We start from the raw sequence: 20,094 nt of genomic DNA on the forward strand, positions 1-20,094 counted from the left end.
TCTATGGTTCCTCACAGCAGGGTGTTCAGGTTGCAAGGCTGCAATATTTATTTGCTGATCAACTGGGCTTTTGGTGGAAATGACACACCACCAGCAGCTTGATGACCACAAGGGGGGGGAATCAGACAAGTTGTTCTTCTATTGTTATGTACTCTGACTTTATAATGTTTTAAAGATTGTTCCTCGAAGTTCATATAAGAACGTAGTATTTTATTTTTAAATGTAGTAAATCTATGGTTCCTCACAGCAGGGTGTTCAGGTTGCAAGGCTGCAATATTTATTTGCTGATCAACTGGGCTTTTGGTGGATATGACACACCACCAGCAGCTTGATGACCACAAGAGGGAAGGGGGGGAATCGGACAAGTTATTCTTCTATTGATATGTACTCTGGCTTTATAGTGTTTTAAAGATTGTTCCTTGAAGTTCATATAAGAACGTAGTATTTTATTTTTAAATGTAGTAAATCTATGGTTCCTCACAGCAGTGTGTTCAAGTTGCATGGCTGCAATATTTATTTGCTGATCAACTGGGCTTTTGGTGGAAATGACACACCACCAGCAGCTTGATGACCACAAGGGGGGGAATCGGTCAAGTTGTTCTTCTATTGATATGTACTCTGGCTTTATAGTGTTTTAAAGATTGTTCCTTGAAGTTCATATAAGAACAAAGTATTTTATTTTTAAATGTAGTAAATCTATGGTTCCTCACAGCAGGGTGTTCAGGTTGCAAGGCTGCAATATTTATTTGCTGATCCACAGGGCTTTTGGTGGAAATGACACACCACCAGCAGCTTGATGGCCACAAGGGGTGAAATCGGACAAGTTGTTCTTCTATTGATATGTACTCTGGCTTTATAGTGTTTTAAAGATTGTTCCTTGATGTTCATATAAGAACGTAGTATTTTACTTTTAAATGTAGTATATCTATGGTTCCTCACAGCAGGGCGTTCAGGTTGCAAAGCTGCAATATTTATTTGCAGATCAACTGGGCTTTTGGTGGAAATGACACACCACCAGCAGCTTGATGACCACAAGGGGGAAGGGGGGGAATTGGACAAGTTGTTCTTCTATTGATATGTACTCTGACTTTATAGTGTTTTAAAGATTGTTCCTTGAAGTTCATATAAGAACGTAGTATTTTATTTTTAAATGTAGTAAATCTATGGTTCCTCACAGCAGTGTGTTCAAGTTGCATGGCTGCAATATTTATTTGCTGATCAACTGGGCTTTTGGTGGAAATGACACACCACCAGCAGCTTGATGACCACAGGGGGGGAATCGGTCAAGTTGTTCTTCTATTGATATGTACTCTGGCTTTATAGTGTTTTAAAGATTGTTCCTTAAAGTTCATATAAGAACATAGTATTTTATTTTTAAATGTAGTAAATCTATGGTTCCTCACAGCAGGGTGTTCAGGTTGCAAGGCTGCAATATTTATTTGCTGATCAACTGGGCTTTTGGTGGAAATGACACACCACCAGCAGCTTGATGACCACAAGGGGGGGAATCGGACAAGTTGTTCTTCTATTGTTATGTACTCTGACTTTATAATGTTTTAAAGATTGTTCCTCGAAGTTCATATAAGAACGTAGTATTTTATTTTTAAATGTAGTAAATCTATGGTTCCTCACAGCAGGGTGTTCAGGTTGCAAGGCTGCAATATTTATTTGCTGATCAACTGGGCTTTTGGTGGAAATGACACACCACCAGCAGCTTGATGACCACAAGGGGGGGAATCGGACAAGTTGTTCTTCTATTGTTATGTACTCTGACTTTATAATGTTTTAAAGATTGTTCCTCGAAGTTCATATAAGAACGTAGTATTTTATTTTTAAATGTAGTAAATCTATGGTTCCTCACAGCAGGGTGTTCAGGTTGCAAGGCTGCAATATTTATTTGCTGATCAACTGGGCTTTTGGTGGATATGACACACCACCAGCAGCTTGATGACCACAAGAGGGAAGGGGGGGAATCGGACAAGTTGTTCTTCTATTGATATGTACTCTGGCTTTATAGTGTTTTAAAGATTGTTCCTTGAAGTTCATATAAGAACGTAGTATTTTATTTTTAAATGTAGTAAATCTATGGTTCCTCACAGCAGTGTGTTCAAGTTGCATGGCTGCAATATTTATTTGCTGATCAACTGGGCTTTTGGTGGAAATGACACACCACCAGCAGCTTGATGACCACAGGGGGGGAATCGGTCAAGTTGTTCTTCTATTGATATGTACTCTAGCTTTATAGTGTTTTAAAGATTGTTCCTTGAAGTTCATATAAGAACAAAGTATTTTATTTTTAAATGTAGTAAATCTATGGTTCCTCACAGCAGGGTGTTCAGGTTGCAAGGCTGCAATATTTATTTGCTGATCAACTGGGATTTTGGTGGAAATGACACACCACCAGCAGCTTGATGACCACAAGGGGGGGAATCGGACAAGTTGTTCTTCTATTGATATATACTCTGGCTTTATAGTGTTTTAAAGATTGTTCCTTGAAGTTCATATAAGAACGTAGTATTTTATTTTTAAGTGTAGTAAATCTATGGTTCCTCACAGCAGGGTGTTCAGGTTGCAAGGCTTCAATATTTATTTGCTGATCAACTGGGCTTTTGGTGGAAACGACTCAACAGCAGAAGCTTGATGACCACAAGGGGGGGAATCATACAAGTTGTTCTTCTTTTGATATGTACTCTGGCTTTGTAGTGTTTTAAAGATTGTTACTTGAAGTCCATATAAGAACGTAGTATTTTACTTTTAAATGTAGTAAATCTATGGTTCCTCACAGCAGGGTGTTCAGGTTGCAAGTCTCCAATATTCATTTGCTGATCCACTGGGCTTTTGGTGGAAATGACACACCACCAGCAGCTTGATGGCCACAAGGTGTGAAATCGGACAAGTTTTTCTTCTATTGATATGTACTCTGGCTTTATAGTGTTTTAAAGATTGTTCCTTGATGTTCATATAAGAACATAGTATTTTACTTTTAAATGTAGTATATCCATGGTTCCTCACAGCAGGGTGTTCAGGTTGCAAGGCTGCAATATTTATTTGCTGATCAACTGGGCTTTTGGTGGATATGACACACCACCAGCAGCTTGATGACCACAAGAGGGAAGGGGGGGAATCGGACAAGTTGTTCTTCTATTGATATGTACTCTGGCTTTATAGTGTTTTAAAGATTGTTCCTTGAAGTTCATATAAGAACATAGTATTTTATTTTTAAATGTAGTAAATCTATGGTTCCTCACAGCAGGGTGTTCAGGTTGCAGGGCTGCAATATTTATTTGCTGATCAACTGGGCTTTTGTTGGAAATGACACACCACGAGCAGCTTGATGACCACAAGGTGGGGGAATCGGACAAGTTGTTCTTCTATTGTTATGTACTCTGACTTTATAATGTTTTAAAGATTGTTCCTCGAAGCTCATATAAGAACGTAGTATTTTATTTTTAAATGTAGTAAATCTATGGTTCCTCACAGCAGGGTGTTCAGGTTGCAAGGCTGCAATATTTATTTGCTGATCAACTGGGCTTTTGGTGGATATGACACACCACCAGCAGCTTGATGACCACAAGAGGGAAGGGGGGGAATCGGACAAGTTGTTCTTCTATTGATATGTACTCTGGCTTTATAGTGTTTTAAAGATTGTTCCTTGAAGTTCATATAAGAACGTAGTATTTTATTTTTAAATGTAGTAAATCTATGGTTCCTCACAGCAGTGTGTTCAAGTTGCATGGCTGCAATATTTATTTGCTGATCAACTGGGCTTTTGGTGGAAATGACACACCACCAGCAGCTTGATGACCACAGGGGGGGAATCGGTCAAGTTGTTCTTCTATTGATATGTACTCTGGCTTTATAGTGTTTTAAAGATTGTTCCTTGAAGTTCATATAAGAACAAAGTACTTTAGTTTTAAATGTAGTAAATCTATGGTTCCTCACAGCAGGGTGTTCAGGTTGCAAGGCTGCAATATTTATTTGCTGATCAACTGGGATTTTGGTGGAAATGACACACCACCAGCAGCTTGATGACCACAAGGGGGGGAATCGGACAAGTTGTTCTTCTATTGATATGTACTCTGGTTTTATAGTGTTTTAAAGATTGTTCCTTGAAGTTCATATAACAACGTAGTATTTTATTTTTAAATGTAGTAAATCTATGGTTCCTCACAGCAGGGTGTTCATGTTGCATGGCTGCAATATTTATTTGCTGATCAACTGGGCTTTTGGTGGAAATGTCACACCACCAGCAGCTTGATGACCACAAGGGGGGGAATCGGACAAGCTGTTCTTCTATTGATATGTACTCTGGCTTTATAGTGTTTTAAAGATTGTTCCTTAAAGTTCATAAAAGAACATAGTATTTTATTTTTAAATGTAGTAAATCTATGGTTCCTCACAGCAGGGTGTTCAGGTTGCAAGGCTGCAATATTTATTTGCTGATCAACTGGGCTTTTGGTGGAAATGACACACCACCAGCAGCTTGATGACCACAAGGGGGGGAATCGGACAAGTTGTTCTTCTATTGTTATGTACTCTGACTTTATAATGTTTTAAAGATTGTTCCTCGAAGTTCATATAAGAACGTAGTATTTTATTTTTAAATGTAGTAAATCTATGGTTCCTCACAGCAGGGTGTTCAGGTTGCAAGGCTGCAATATTTATTTGCTGATCAACTGGGCTTTTGGTGGATATGACACACCACCAGCAGCTTGATGACCACAGGGGGGGAATCGGTCAAGTTGTTCTTCTATTGATATGTACTCTAGCTTTATAGTGTTTTAAAGATTGTTCCTTAAAGTTCATATAAGAACATAGTATTTTATTTTTAAATGTAGTAAATCTATGGTTCCTCACAGCAGGGTGTTCAGGTTGCAAGGCTGCAATATTTATTTGCTGATCAACTGGGCTTTTGGTGGAAATGACACACCACCAGCAGCTTGATGACCACAAGGGGGGGAATCGGACAAGTTGTTCTTCTATTGTTATGTACTCTGACTTTATAATGTTTTAAAGATTGTTCCTCGAAGTTCATATAAGAACGTAGTATTTTATTTTTAAATGTAGTAAATCTATGGTTCCTCACAGCAGGGTGTTCAAGTTGCATGGCTGCAATATTTATTTGCTGATCAACTGGGCTTTTGGTGGAAATGACACACCACCAGCAGCTTGATGACCACAAGGGGGGGAATCGGACAAGTTGTTCTTCTATTGTTATGTACTCTGACTTTATAATGTTTTAAAGATTGTTCCTCGAAGTTCATATAAGAGCGTAGTATTTTATTTTTAAATGTAGTAAATCTATGGTTCCTCACAGCAGGGTGTTCAAGTTGCATGGCTGCAATATTTATTTGCTGATCAACTGGGCTTTTGGTGGAAATGACACACAACCAGCAGCTTGATGACCACAAGGGGGGGGGGGGGGGGGGGGGAATCGGACAAGTTGTTCTTCTATTGTTATGTACTCTGACTTTATAATGTTTTAAATATTGTTCCTCGAAGGTCATATAAGAACGTAGTATTTTATTTTTAAATGTAGTAAATCTAAGGTTCGTTACAGCAGGGTGTTCAGGTTGCAAGGCTGCAATATTTATTTGCTGATCAACTGGGCTTTTGGTGGAAATGACACACCACCAGCAGCTTGATGACCACTAGGGGGAAGGGGGGGAATCGGACAAGTTGTTCTTCTATTGATATGTACTCTGGCTTTATAGTGTTTTAAAGATTGTTCCTTGAAGTTCATATAAGAACGTAGTATTTTATTTTTAAATGTAGTAAATCTATGGTTCCTCACAGCAGGGTGTTCAAGTTGCATGGCTGCAATATTTATTTGCTGATCAACTGGGCTTTTGGTTTAAATGACACACCACGAGCAGCTTGATGACCACAAGGGGGGGAATCGGACAAGTTGATCTTCTATTGATATGTACTCTGTCTTTATAGTGTTTTAAAGAGTGTACCTTGAAGTTCATATAAGAATGTAGTATTTTATTTTTAAATGTAGTAAATCTATGGTTCCTCACAGCAGGGTGTTCAGGTTGCAAGGCTGCAATATTTATTTGCTGATCAACTGGGCTTTTTGTGGAAATGTTACACCACCAGCAGCTTGATGACCACAAGGGGGAAGGGGGGGGGGGGGGGGGAAACGGACAAGTTGTTCTTCTATTGATATGTACTCTGGCTTTATAGTGTTTTAAAGATTGTTCCTTTAAGTTCATATAAGTACGAAGTATTTTATTTTTAAATGTAGTAAATCTATGGGTCCTCACAGCAGGGTGTTCAGTTTGCAAGGCTGCAATATTTATTTGCTGATCAACTGGGATTTTGGTGGAAATGACACACCACCAGCAGCTTGATGACCACAAGGGGGGGAATCGGACAAGTTGTTCTTCTATTGATATGTACTCTGGCTTTATAGTGTTTTAAAGATTGTTCCTTGAAGTTCATATAAGAACGTAGTATTTTATTTTTAAATGTAGTAAATCTATGGTTCCTCACAGCAGGGTGTTCAAGTTGCATGGCTGCAATATTTATTTGCTGATCAACTGGGCTTTTGGTGGAAATGACACACCACCAGCAGCTTGATGACCACAAGGGGGGGAATCGGACAAGTTGTTCTTCTATTGATATGTACTCTGGCTTTATAGTGTTTTAAAGATTGTTCCTTGAAGTTCATATAAGAACGTAGTATTTTATTTTTAAATGTAGTAAATCTATGGTTCCTCACAGCACGGTGTTCAGGTTGTAAGGCTGCAATATTTATTTGTTGATCAACTGGGCTTTTGGTGGAAATGACTCAACAGCAGCAGCTTGATGACCACAAGGGGGGGAATCAGACAAGTTGTTCTTCTTTTGATATGTACTCTGGCTTTGTAGTGTTTTAAAGATTGTTCCTTGAAGTTCATATAAGAACGTAGTATTTTACTTTTAAATGTAGTAAATCTATGGTTCCTCACAGCAGGGTGTTCAGGTTGCAAGGCTCCAATATTTATTCGCTGATCCACAGGGCTTTTGGTGGAAATGACACACCACCAGCAGCTTGATGGCCACAAGGGGTGAAATCGGACAAGTTGTTCTTCTATTGATATGTACTCTGGCTTTATAGTGTTTTAAAGATTGTTCCTTGATGTTCATATAAGAACGTAGTATTTTACTTTTAAATGTAGTATATCTATGGTTCCTCACAGCAGGGCGTTCAGGTTGCAAAGCTGCAATATTTATTTGCAGATCAACTGGGCTTTTGGTGGAAATGACACACCACCAGCAGCTTGATGACCACAAGGGGGAAGGGGGGGAATCGGACAAGTTGTTCTTCTATTGATATGTACTCTGGCTTTATAGTGTTTTAAAGGTTGTTACTTAAAGTTCATATAAGAACATAGTATTTTATTTTTAAATGTAGTAAATCTATGGTTCCTCACAGCAGGGTGTTCAGGTTGCAAGGCTGCAATATTTATTTGCTGATCAACTGGGCTTTTGGTGGAAATGACACACCACCAGCAGCTTGATGACCACAAGGGGGGGGAATCAGACAAGTTGTTCTTCTATTGTTATGTACTCTGACTTTATAATGTTTTAAAGATTGTTCCTCGAAGTTCATATAAGAACGTAGTATTTTATTTTTAAATGTAGTAAATCTATGGTTCCTCACAGCAGGGTGTTCAGGTTGCAAGGCTGCAATATTTATTTGCTGATCAACTGGGCTTTTGGTGGATATGACACACCACCAGCAGCTTGATGACCACAAGAGGGAAGGGGGGGAATCGGACAAGTTGTTCTTCTATTGATATGTACTCTGGCTTTATAGTGTTTTAAAGATTGTTCCTTGAAGTTCATATAAGAACGTAGTATTTTATTTTTAAATGTAGTAAATCTATGGTTCCTCACAGCAGTGTGTTCAAGTTGCATGGCTGCAATATTTATTTGCTGATCAACTGGGCTTTTGGTGGAAATGACACACCACCAGCAGCTTGATGACCACAAGGGGGGGAATCGGTCAAGTTGTTCTTCTATTGATATGTACTCTGGCTTTATAGTGTTTTAAAGATTGTTCCTTGAAGTTCATATAAGAACAAAGTATTTTATTTTTAAATGTAGTAAATCTATGGTTCCTCACAGCAGGGTGTTCAGGTTGCAAGGCTGCAATATTTATTTGCTGATCCACAGGGCTTTTGGTGGAAATGACACACCACCAGCAGCTTGATGGCCACAAGGGGTGAAATCGGACAAGTTGTTCTTCTATTGATATGTACTCTGGCTTTATAGTGTTTTAAAGATTGTTCCTTGATGTTCATATAAGAACGTAGTATTTTACTTTTAAATGTAGTATATCTATGGTTCCTCACAGCAGGGCGTTCAGGTTGCAAAGCTGCAATATTTATTTGCAGATCAACTGGGCTTTTGGTGGAAATGACACACCACCAGCAGCTTGATGACCACAAGGGGGAAGGGGGGGAATTGGACAAGTTGTTCTTCTATTGATATGTACTCTGACTTTATAGTGTTTTAAAGATTGTTCCTTGAAGTTCATATAAGAACGTAGTATTTTATTTTTAAATGTAGTAAATCTATGGTTCCTCACAGCAGTGTGTTCAAGTTGCATGGCTGCAATATTTATTTGCTGATCAACTGGGCTTTTGGTGGAAATGACACACCACCAGCAGCTTGATGACCACAGGGGGGGAATCGGTCAAGTTGTTCTTCTATTGATATGTACTCTGGCTTTATAGTGTTTTAAAGATTGTTCCTTAAAGTTCATATAAGAACATAGTATTTTATTTTTAAATGTAGTAAATCTATGGTTCCTCACAGCAGGGTGTTCAGGTTGCAAGGCTGCAATATTTATTTGCTGATCAACTGGGCTTTTGGTGGAAATGACACACCACCAGCAGCTTGATGACCACAAGGGGGGGAATCGGACAAGTTGTTCTTCTATTGTTATGTACTCTGACTTTATAATGTTTTAAAGATTGTTCCTCGAAGTTCATATAAGAACGTAGTATTTTATTTTTAAATGTAGTAAATCTATGGTTCCTCACAGCAGGGTGTTCAGGTTGCAAGGCTGCAATATTTATTTGCTGATCAACTGGGCTTTTGGTGGATATGACACACCACCAGCAGCTTGATGACCACAAGAGGGAAGGGGGGGAATCGGACAAGTTGTTCTTCTATTGATATGTACTCTGGCTTTATAGTGTTTTAAAGATTGTTCCTTGAAGTTCATATAAGAACGTAGTATTTTATTTTTAAATGTAGTAAATCTATGGTTCCTCACAGCAGTGTGTTCAAGTTGCATGGCTGCAATATTTATTTGCTGATCAACTGGGCTTTTGGTGGAAATGACACACCACCAGCAGCTTGATGACCACAGGGGGGGAATCGGTCAAGTTGTTCTTCTATTGATATGTACTCTGGCTTCATAGTGTTTTAAAGATTGTTCCTTGAAGTTCATATAAGAACAAAGTACTTTAGTTTTAAATGTAGTAAATCTATGGTTCCTCACAGCAGGGTGTTCAGGTTGCAAGGCTGCAATATTTATTTGCTGATCAACTGGGATTTTGGTGGAAATGACACACCACCAGCAGCTTGATGACCACAAGGGGGGGAATCGGACAAGTTGTTCTTCTATTGATATGTACTCTGGTTTTATAGTGTTTTAAAGATTGTTCCTTGAAGTTCATATAACAACGTAGTATTTTATTTTTAAATGTAGTAAATCTATGGTTCCTCACAGCAGGGTGTTCATGTTGCATGGCTGCAATATTTATTTGCTGATCAACTGGGCTTTTGGTGGAAATGTCACACCACCAGCAGCTTGATGACCACAAGGGGGGGAATCGGACAAGCTGTTCTTCTATTGATATGTACTCTGGCTTTATAGTGTTTTAAAGATTGTTCCTTAAAGTTCATATAAGAACATAGTATTTTATTTTTAAATGTAGTAAATCTATGGTTCCTCACAGCAGGGTGTTCAGGTTGCAAGGCTGCAATATTTATTTGCTGATCAACTGGGCTTTTGGTGGAAATGACACACCACCAGCAGCTTGATGACCACAAGGGGGGGAATCGGACAAGTTGTTCTTCTATTGTTATGTACTCTGACTTTATAATGTTTTAAAGATTGTTCCTCGAAGTTCATATAAGAACGTAGTATTTTATTTTTAAATGTAGTAAATCTATGGTTCCTCACAGCAGGGTGTTCAGGTTGCAAGGCTGCAATATTTATTTGCTGATCAACTGGGCTTTTGGTGGATATGACACACCACCAGCAGCTTGATGACCACAAGAGGGAAGGGGGGGAATCGGACAAGTTGTTCTTCTATTGATATGTACTCTGGCTTTATAGTGTTTTAAAGATTGTTCCTTGAAGTTCATATAAGAACGTAGTATTTTATTTTTAAATGTAGTAAATCTATGGTTCCTCACAGCAGTGTGTTCAAGTTGCATGGCTGCAATATTTATTTGCTGATCAACTGGGCTTTTGGTGGAAATGACACACCACCAGCAGCTTGATGACCACAGGGGGGGAATCGGTCAAGTTGTTCTTCTATTGATATGTACTCTAGCTTTATAGTGTTTTAAAGATTGTTCCTTGAAGTTCATATAAGAACAAAGTATTTTATTTTTAAATGTAGTAAATCTATGGTTCCTCACAACAGGGTGTTCAGGTTGCAAGGCTGCAATATTTATTTGCTGATCAACTGGGATTTTGGTGGAAATGACACACCACCAGCAGCTTGATGACCACAAGGGGGGGAATCGGACAAGTTGTTCTTCTATTGATATATACTCTGGCTTTATAGTGTTTTAAAGATTGTTCCTTGAAGTTCATATAAGAACGTAGTATTTTATTTTTAAGTGTAGTAAATCTATGGTTCCTCACAGCAGGGTGTTCAGGTTGCAAGGCTGCAATATTTATTTGCTGATCAACTGGGCTTTTGGTGGAAATGACACACCACCAGCAGCTTGATGGCCACAAGGTGTGAAATCGGACAAGTTTTTCTTCTATTGATATGTACTCTGGCTTTATAGTGTTTTAAAGATTGTTCCTTGATGTTCATATAAGAACATAGTATTTTACTTTTAAATGTAGTATATCCATGGTTCCTCACAGCAGGGTGTTCAGGTTGCAAGGCTGCAATATTTATTTGCTGATCAACTGGGCTTTTGGTGGTAATGACACACCACAAGCAGCTTGATGACCACAACGGGGAAGGGGGGGAAACGGACAAGTTGTTCTTCTATTGATACGTACTCTGGCATTATAGTGTTTTAAAGATTGTTCCTTAAAGTTCATATAAGAACATAGTATTTTATTTTTAAATGTAGTAAATCTATGGTTCCTCACAGCAGGGTGTTCAGGTTGCAGGGCTGCAATATTTATTTGCTGATCAACTGGGCTTTTGTTGGAAATGACACACCACGAGCAGCTTGATGACCACAAGGGGGGGGAATCGGACAAGTTGTTCTTCTATTGTTATGTACTCTGACTTTATAATGTTTTAAAGATTGTTCCTCGAAGTTCATATAAGAACGTAGTATTTTATTTTTAAATGTAGTAAATCTATGGTTCCTCACAGCAGGGTGTTCAGGTTGCAAGGCTGCAATATTTATTTGCTGATCAACTGGGCTTTTGGTGGATATGACACACCACCAGCAGCTTGATGACCACAAGAGGGAAGGGGGGGAATCGGACAAGTTGTTCTTCTATTGATATGTACTCTGGCTTTATAGTGTTTTAAAGATTGTTCCTTGAAGTTCATATAAGAACGTAGTATTTTATTTTTAAATGTAGTAAATCTATGGTTCCTCACAGCAGTGTGTTCAAGTTGCATGGCTGCAATATTTATTTGCTGATCAACTGGGCTTTTGGTGGAAATGACACACCACCAGCAGCTTGATGACCACAGGGGGGGAATCGGTCAAGTTGTTCTTCTATTGATATGTACTCTGGCTTTATAGTGTTTTAAAGATTGTTCCTTGAAGTTCATATAAGAACAAAGTACTTTAGTTTTAAATGTAGTAAATCTATGGTTCCTCACAGCAGGGTGTTCAGGTTGCAAGGCTGCAATATTTATTTGCTGATCAACTGGGATTTTGGTGGAAATGACACACCACCAGCAGCTTGATGACCACAAGGGGGGGAATCGGACAAGTTGTTCTTCTATTGATATGTACTCTGGTTTTATAGTGTTTTAAAGATTGTTCCTTGAAGTTCATATAACAACGTAGTATTTTATTTTTAAATGTAGTAAATCTATGGTTCCTCACAGCAGGGTGTTCATGTTGCATGGCTGCAATATTTATTTGCTGATCAACTGGGCTTTTGGTGGAAATGTCACACCACCAGCAGCTTGATGACCACAAGGGGGGGAATCGGACAAGCTGTTCTTCTATTGATATGTACTCTGGCTTTATAGTGTTTTAAAGATTGTTCCTTAAAGTTCATATAAGAATATAGTATTTTATTTTTAAATGTAGTAAATCTATGGTTCCTCACAGCAGGGTGTTCAGGTTGCAAGGCTGCAATATTTATTTGCTGATCAACTGGGCTTTTGGTGGAAATGACACACCACCAGCAGCTTGATGACCACAAGGGGGGGAATCGGACAAGTTGTTCTTCTATTGTTATGTACTCTGACTTTATAATGTTTTAAAGATTGTTCCTCGAAGTTCATATAAGAACGTAGTATTTTATTTTTAAATGTAGTAAATCTATGGTTCCTCACAGCAGGGTGTTCAGGTTGCAAGGCTGCAATATTTATTTGCTGATCAACTGGGCTTTTGGTGGATATGACACACCACCAGCAGCTTGATGACCACAAGAGGGAAGGGGGGGAATCGGACAAGTTGTTCTTCTATTGATATGTACTCTGGCTTTATAGTGTTTTAAAGATTGTTCCTTGAAGTTCATATAAGAACGTAGTATTTTATTTTTAAATGTAGTAAATCTATGGTTCCTCACAGCAGTGTGTTCAAGTTGCATGGCTGCAATATTTATTTGCTGATCAACTGGGCTTTTGGTGGAAATGACACACCACCAGCAGCTTGATGACCACAGGGGGGGAATCGGTCAAGTTGTTCTTCTATTGATATGTACTCTAGCTTTATAGTGTTTTAAAGATTGTTCCTTGAAGTTCATATAAGAACAAAGTATTTTATTTTTAAATGTAGTAAATCTATGGTTCCTCACAGCAGGGTGTTCAGGTTGCAAGGCTGCAATATTTATTTGCTGATCAACTTTGATTTTGGTGGAAATGACACACCACCAGCAGCTTGATGACCACAAGGGGGGGAATCGGACAAGTTGTTCTTCTATTGATATATACTCTGGCTTTATAGTGTTTTAAAGATTGTTCCTTGAAGTTCATATAAGAACGTAGTATTTTATTTTTAAGTGTAGTAAATCTATGGTTCCTCACAGCAGGGTGTTCAGGTTGCAAGGCTTCAATATTTATTTGCTGATCAACTGGGCTTTTGGTGGAAACGACTCAACAGCAGAAGCTTGATGACCACAAGGGGGGGAATCATACAAGTTGTTCTTCTTTTGATATGTACTCTGGCTTTGTAGTGTTTTAAAGATTGTTACTTGAAGTCCATATAAGAACGTAGTATTTTACTTTTAAATGTAGTAAATCTATGGTTCCTCACAGCAGGGTGTTCAGGTTGCAAGTCTCCAATATTCATTTGCTGATCCACTGGGCTTTTGGTGGAAATGACACACCACCAGCAGCTTGATGGCCACAAGGTGTGAAATCGGACAAGTTTTTCTTCTATTGATATGTACTCTGGCTTTATAGTGTTTTAAAGATTGTTCCTTGATGTTCATATAAGAACATAGTATTTTACTTTTAAATGTAGTATATCCATGGTTCCTCACAGCAGGGTGTTCAGGTTGCAAGGCTGCAATATTTATTTGCTGATCAACTGGGCTTTTGGTGGTAATGACACACCACAAGCAGCTTGATGACCACAACGGGGAAGGGGGGGAAACGGACAAGTTGTTCTTCTATTGATACGTACTCTGGCATTATAGTGTTTTAAAGATTGTTCCTTAAAGTTCATATAAGAACATAGTATTTTATTTTTAAATGTAGTAAATCTATGGTTCCTCACAGAAGGGTGTTCAGGTTGCAGGGCTGCAATATTTATTTGCTGATCAACTGGGCTTTTGTTGGAAATGACACACCACGAGCAGCTTGATGACCACAAGGGGGGGGAATCGGACAAGTTGTTCTTCTATTGTTATGTACTCTGACTTTATAATGTTTTAAAGATTGTTCCTCGAAGTTCATATAAGAACGTAGTATTTTATTTTTAAATGTAGTAAATCTATGGTTCCTTACAGCAGGGTGTTCAGGTTGCAAGGCTGCAATATTTATTTGCTGATCAACTGGGCTTTTGGTGGAAATGACACACCACCAGCAGCTTGATGACCACAAGGGGGGGAATCGGACAAGTTGTTCTTCTATTGTTATGTACTCTGACTTTATAATGTTTTAAAGATTGTTCCTCGAAGTTCATATAAGAACGTAGTATTTTATTTTTAAATGTAGTAAATCTATGGTTCCTTACAGCAGGGTGTTCAGGTTGCAAGGCTGCAATATTTATTTGCTGATCAACTGGGCTTTTGGTGGAAATGACACACCACCAGCAGCTTGATGCCCACTAGGGGGAAGGGGGGGAATCGGACAAGTTGTTCTTCTATTGATATGTACTCTGGCTTTATAGTGTTTTAAAGATTGTTCCTTGAAGTCCATATAAGAACGTAGTATTTTATTTTTAAATGTAGTAAATCTATGGTTCCTCACAGCAGGGTGTTCAAGTTGCATGGCTGCAATATTTATTTGCTGATCAACTGGGCTTTTGGTTTAAATGACACACCACGAGCAGCTTGATGACCACAAGGGGGGGAATCGGACAAGTTGATCTTCTATTGATATGTACTCTGTCTTTATAGTGTTTTAAAGAGTGTACCTTGAAGTTCATATAAGAATGTAGTATTTTATTTTTAAATGTAGTAAATCTATGGTTCCTTACAGCAGGGTGTTCAGGTTGCAAGGCTGCAATATTTATTTGCTGATCAACTGGGCTTTTGGTGGAAATGACACACCACCAGCAGCTTGATGACCACAAGGGTGGGAATCGGACAAGTTGTTCTTCTATTGTTATGTACTCTGACTTTATAATGTTTTAAAGATTGTTCCTCGAAGTTCATATAAGAACGTAGTATTTTATTTTTAAATGTAGTAAATCTATGGTTCCTTACAGCAGGGTGTTCAGGTTGCAAGGCTGCAATATTTATTTGCTGATCAACTGGGCTTTTGGTGGAAATGACACACCACCAGCAGCTTGATGACCACAAGGGGGGGAATCGGACAAGTTGTTCTTCTATTGTTATGTACTCTGACTTTATAATGTTTTAAAGATTGTTCCTCGAAGTTCATATAAGAACGTAGTATTTTATTTTTAAATGTAGTAAATCTATGGTTCCTTACAGCAGGGTGTTCAGGTTGCAAGGCTGCAATATTTATTTGCTGATCAACTGGGCTTTTGGTGGAAATGACACACCACCAGCAGCTTGATGACCACTAGGGGGAAGGGGGGGAATCGGACAAGTTGTTCTTCTATTGATATGTACTCTGGCTTTATAGTGTTTTAAAGATTGTTCCTTGAAGTTCATATAAGAACGTAGTATTTTATTTTTAAATGTAGTAAATCTATGGTTCCTCACAGCAGGGTGTTCAAGTTGCATGGCTGCAATATTTATTTGCTGATCAACTGGGCTTTTGGTTTAAATGACACACCACGAGCAGCTTGATGACCACAAGGGGGGGAATCGGACAAGTTGTTCTTCTATTGATATGTACTCTGGCTTTATAGTGTTTTAAAGATTGTTCCTTGAAGTTCATATAAGAACGTAGTATTTTATTTTTAAATGTAGTAAATCTATGGTTCCTTACAGCAGGGTGTTCAGGTTGCAAGGCTGCAATATTTATTTGCTGATCAACTGGGCTTTTGGTGGAAATGACACACCACCAGCAGCTTGATGACCACTAGGGGGAAGGGGGGGAATCGGACAAGTTGTTCTTCTATTGATATGTACTCTGGCTTTATAGTGTTTTAAAGATTGTTCCTTGAAGTCCATATAAGAACGTAGTATTTTATTTTTAAATGTAGTAAATCTATGGTTCCTCACAGCAGGGTGTTCAAGTTGCATGGCTGCAATATTTATTTGCTGATCAACTGGGCTTTTGGTTTAAATGACACACCACGAGCAGCTTGATGACCACAAGGGGGGGAATCGGACAAGTTGATCTTCTATTGATATGTACTCTGTCTTTATAGTGTTTTAAAGAGTGTACCTTGAAGTTCATATAAGAATGTAGTATTTTATTTTTAAATGTAGTAAATCTATGGTTCCTTACAGCAGGGTGTTCAGGTTGCAAGGCTGCAATATTTATTTGCTGATCAACTGGGCTTTTGGTGGAAATGACACACCACCAGCAGCTTGATGACCACTAGGGGGAAGGGGGGGAATCGGACAAGTTGTTCTTCTATTGATATGTACTCTGGCTTTATAGTGTTTTAAAGATTGTTCCTTGAAGTTCATATAAGAACGTAGTATTTTATTTTTAAATGTAGTAAATCTATGGTTCCTCACAGCAGGGTGTTCAAGTTGCATGGCTGCAATATTTATTTGCTGATCAACTGGGCTTTTGGTTTAAATGACACACCACGAGCAGCTTGATGACCACAAGGGGGGGAATCGGACAAGTTGATCTTCTATTGATATGTACTCTGGCTTTATAGTGTTTTAAAGATTGTTCCTTGAAGTTCATATAAGAACGTAGTATTTTATTTTTAAATGTAGTAAATCTATGGTTCCTTACAGCAGGGTGTTCAGGTTGCAAGGCTGCAATATTTATTTGCTGATCAACTGGGCTTTTGGTGGAAATGACACACCACCAGCAGCTTGATGACCACAAGGGGGGGAATCGGACAAGTTGTTCTTCTATTGTTATGTACTCTGACTTTATAATGTTTTAAAGATTGTTCCTCGAAGTTCATATAAGAACGTAGTATTTTATTTTTAAATGTAGTAAATCTATGGTTCCTTACAGCAGGGTGTTCAGGTTGCAAGGCTGCAATATTTATTTGCTGATCAACTGGGCTTTTGGTGGAAATGACACACCACCAGCAGCTTGATGACCACAAGGGGGGGAATCGGACAAGTTGTTCTTCTATTGTTATGTACTCTGACTTTATAATGTTTTAAAGATTGTTCCTCGAAGTTCATATAAGAACGTAGTATTTTATTTTTAAATGTAGTAAATCTATGGTTCCTTACAGCAGGGTGTTCAGGTTGCAAGGCTGCAATATTTATTTGCTGATCAACTGGGCTTTTGGTGGAAATGACACACCACCAGCAGCTTGATGACCACTAGGGGGAAGGGGGGGAATCGGACAAGTTGTTCTTCTATTGATATGTACTCTGGCTTTATAGTGTTTTAAAGATTGTTCCTTGAAGTTCATATAAGAACGTAGTATTTTATTTTTAAATGTAGTAAATCTATGGTTCCTCACAGCAGGGTGTTCAAGTTGCATGGCTGCAATATTTATTTGCTGATCAACTGGGCTTTTGGTTTAAATGACACACCACGAGCAGCTTGATGACCACAAGGGGGGGAATCGGACAAGTTGATCTTCTATTGATATGTACTCTGTCTTTATAGTGTTTTAAAGAGTGTACCTTGAAGTTCATATAAGAATGTAGTATTTTATTTTTAAATGTAGTAAATCTATGGTTCCTCACAGCAGGGTGTTCAGGTTGCAAGGCTGCAATATTTATTTGCTGATCAACTAGGCTTTTGGTGGAAATGACACACCACCAGCAGCTTGATGACCACAAGGGGGGGAATCGGACAAGTTGTTCTTCTATTGTTATGTACTCTGACTTTATAATGTTTTAAAGATTGTTCCTCGAAGTTCATATAAGAACGTAGTATTTTATTTTTAAATGTAGTAAATCTATGGTTCCTCACAGCAGCGTGTTCAGGTTGCAAGGCTGCAATATTTATTTGCTGATCAACTGGGCTTTTGGTGGATATGACACACCACCAGCAGCTTGATGACCACAAGAGGGAAGGGGGGGAATCGGACAAGTTGTTCTTCTATTGATATGTACTCTGGCTTTATAGTGTTTTAAAGATTGTTCCTTGAAGTTCATATAAGAACGTAGTATTTTATTTTTAAATGTAGTAAATCTATGGTTCCTCACAGCAGTGTGTTCAAGTTGCATGGCTGCAATATTTATTTGCTGATCAACTGGGCTTTTGGTGGAAATGACACACAACCAGCAGCTTGATGACCACAGGGGGGGAATCGGTCAAGTTGTTCTTCTATTGATATGTACTCTGGCTTTATAGTGTTTTAAAGATTGTTCCTTGAAGTTCATATAAGAACAAAGTACTTTAGTTTTAAATGTAGTAAATCTATGGTTCCTCACAGCAGGGTGTTCAGGTTGCAAGGCTGCAATATTTATTTGCTGATCAACTGGGATTTTGGTGGAAATGACACACCACCAGCAGCTTGATGACCACAAGGGGGGGAATCGGACAAGTTGTTCTTCTATTGATATGTACTCTGGCTTTATAGTGTTTTAAAGATTGTTCCTTGAAGTTCATATAACAACGTAGTATTTTATTTTTAAATGTAGTAAATCTATGGTTCCTCACAGCAGGGTGTTCAGGTTGCAAGGCTGCAATATTTATTTGCTGATCAACTGGGATTTTGGTGGAAATGACACACCACCAGCAGCTTGATGACCACAAGGGGGGGAATCGGTCAAGTTGTTCTTCTATTGATATGTACTCTGGCTTTATAGTGTTTTAAAGATTGTTCCTTGAAGTTCATATAAGAACAAAGTACTTTAGTTTTAAATGTAGTAAATCTATGGTTCCTCACAGCAGGGTGTTCAGGTTGCAAGACTGCAATATTTATTTGCTGATCAACTGGGATTTTGGTGGAAATGACACACCACCAGCAGCTTGATGACCACAAGGGGGGGAATCGGACAAGTTGTTCTTCTATTGATATGTACTCTGGCTTTATAGTGTTTTAAAGATTGTTCCTTGAAGTTCATATAACAACGTAGTATTTTATTTTTAAATGTAGTAAATCTATGGTTCCTCACAGCAGGGTGTTCAGGTTGCAAGGCTGCAATATTTATTTGCTGATCAACTGGGATTTTGGTGGAAATGACACACCACCAGCAGCTTGATGACCACAAGGGGGGGAATCGGTCAAGTTGTTCTTCTATTGATATGTACTCTGGCTTTATAGTGTTTTAAAGATTGTTCCTTGAAGTTCATATAAGAACAAAGTACTTTAGTTTTAAATGTAGTAAATCTATGGTTCCTCACAGCAGGGTGTTCAGGTTGCAAGACTGCAATATTTATTTGCTGATCAACTGGGATTTTGGTGGAAATGACACACCACCAGCAGCTTGATGACCACAAGGGGGGGAATCGGTCAAGTTGTTCTTCTATTGATATGTACTCTGGCTTTATAGTGTTTTAAAGATTGTTCCTTGAAGTTCATATAAGAACAAAGTACTTTAGTTTTAAATGTAGTAAATCTATGGTTCCTCACAGCAGCGTGTTCAGGTTGCAAGGCTGCAATATTTATTTGCTGATCAACTGGGCTTTTGGTGGATATGACACACCACCAGCAGCTTGATGACCACAAGAGGGAAGGGGGGGAATCGGACAAGTTGTTCTTCTATTGATATGTACTCTGGCTTTATAGTGTTTTAAAGATTGTTCCTTGAAGTTCATATAAGAACAAAGTACTTTAGTTTTAAATGTAGTAAATCTATGGTTCCTCACAGCAGGGTGTTCAGGTTGCAAGGCTGCAATATTTATTTGCTGATCAACTGGGATTTTGGTGGAAATGACACACCACCAGCAGCTTGATGACCACAAGGGGGGGAATCGGTCAAGTTGTTCTTCTATTGATATGTACTCTGGCTTTATAGTGTTTTAAAGATTGTTCCTTGAAGTTCATATAAGAACAAAGTACTTTAGTTTTAAA

Source organism: Schistocerca gregaria, chromosome 10 (assembly GCF_023897955.1).
Source record: "Schistocerca gregaria isolate iqSchGreg1 chromosome 10, iqSchGreg1.2, whole genome shotgun sequence".
Lineage (NCBI taxonomy): Eukaryota > Metazoa > Arthropoda > Insecta > Orthoptera > Acrididae > Schistocerca > Schistocerca gregaria.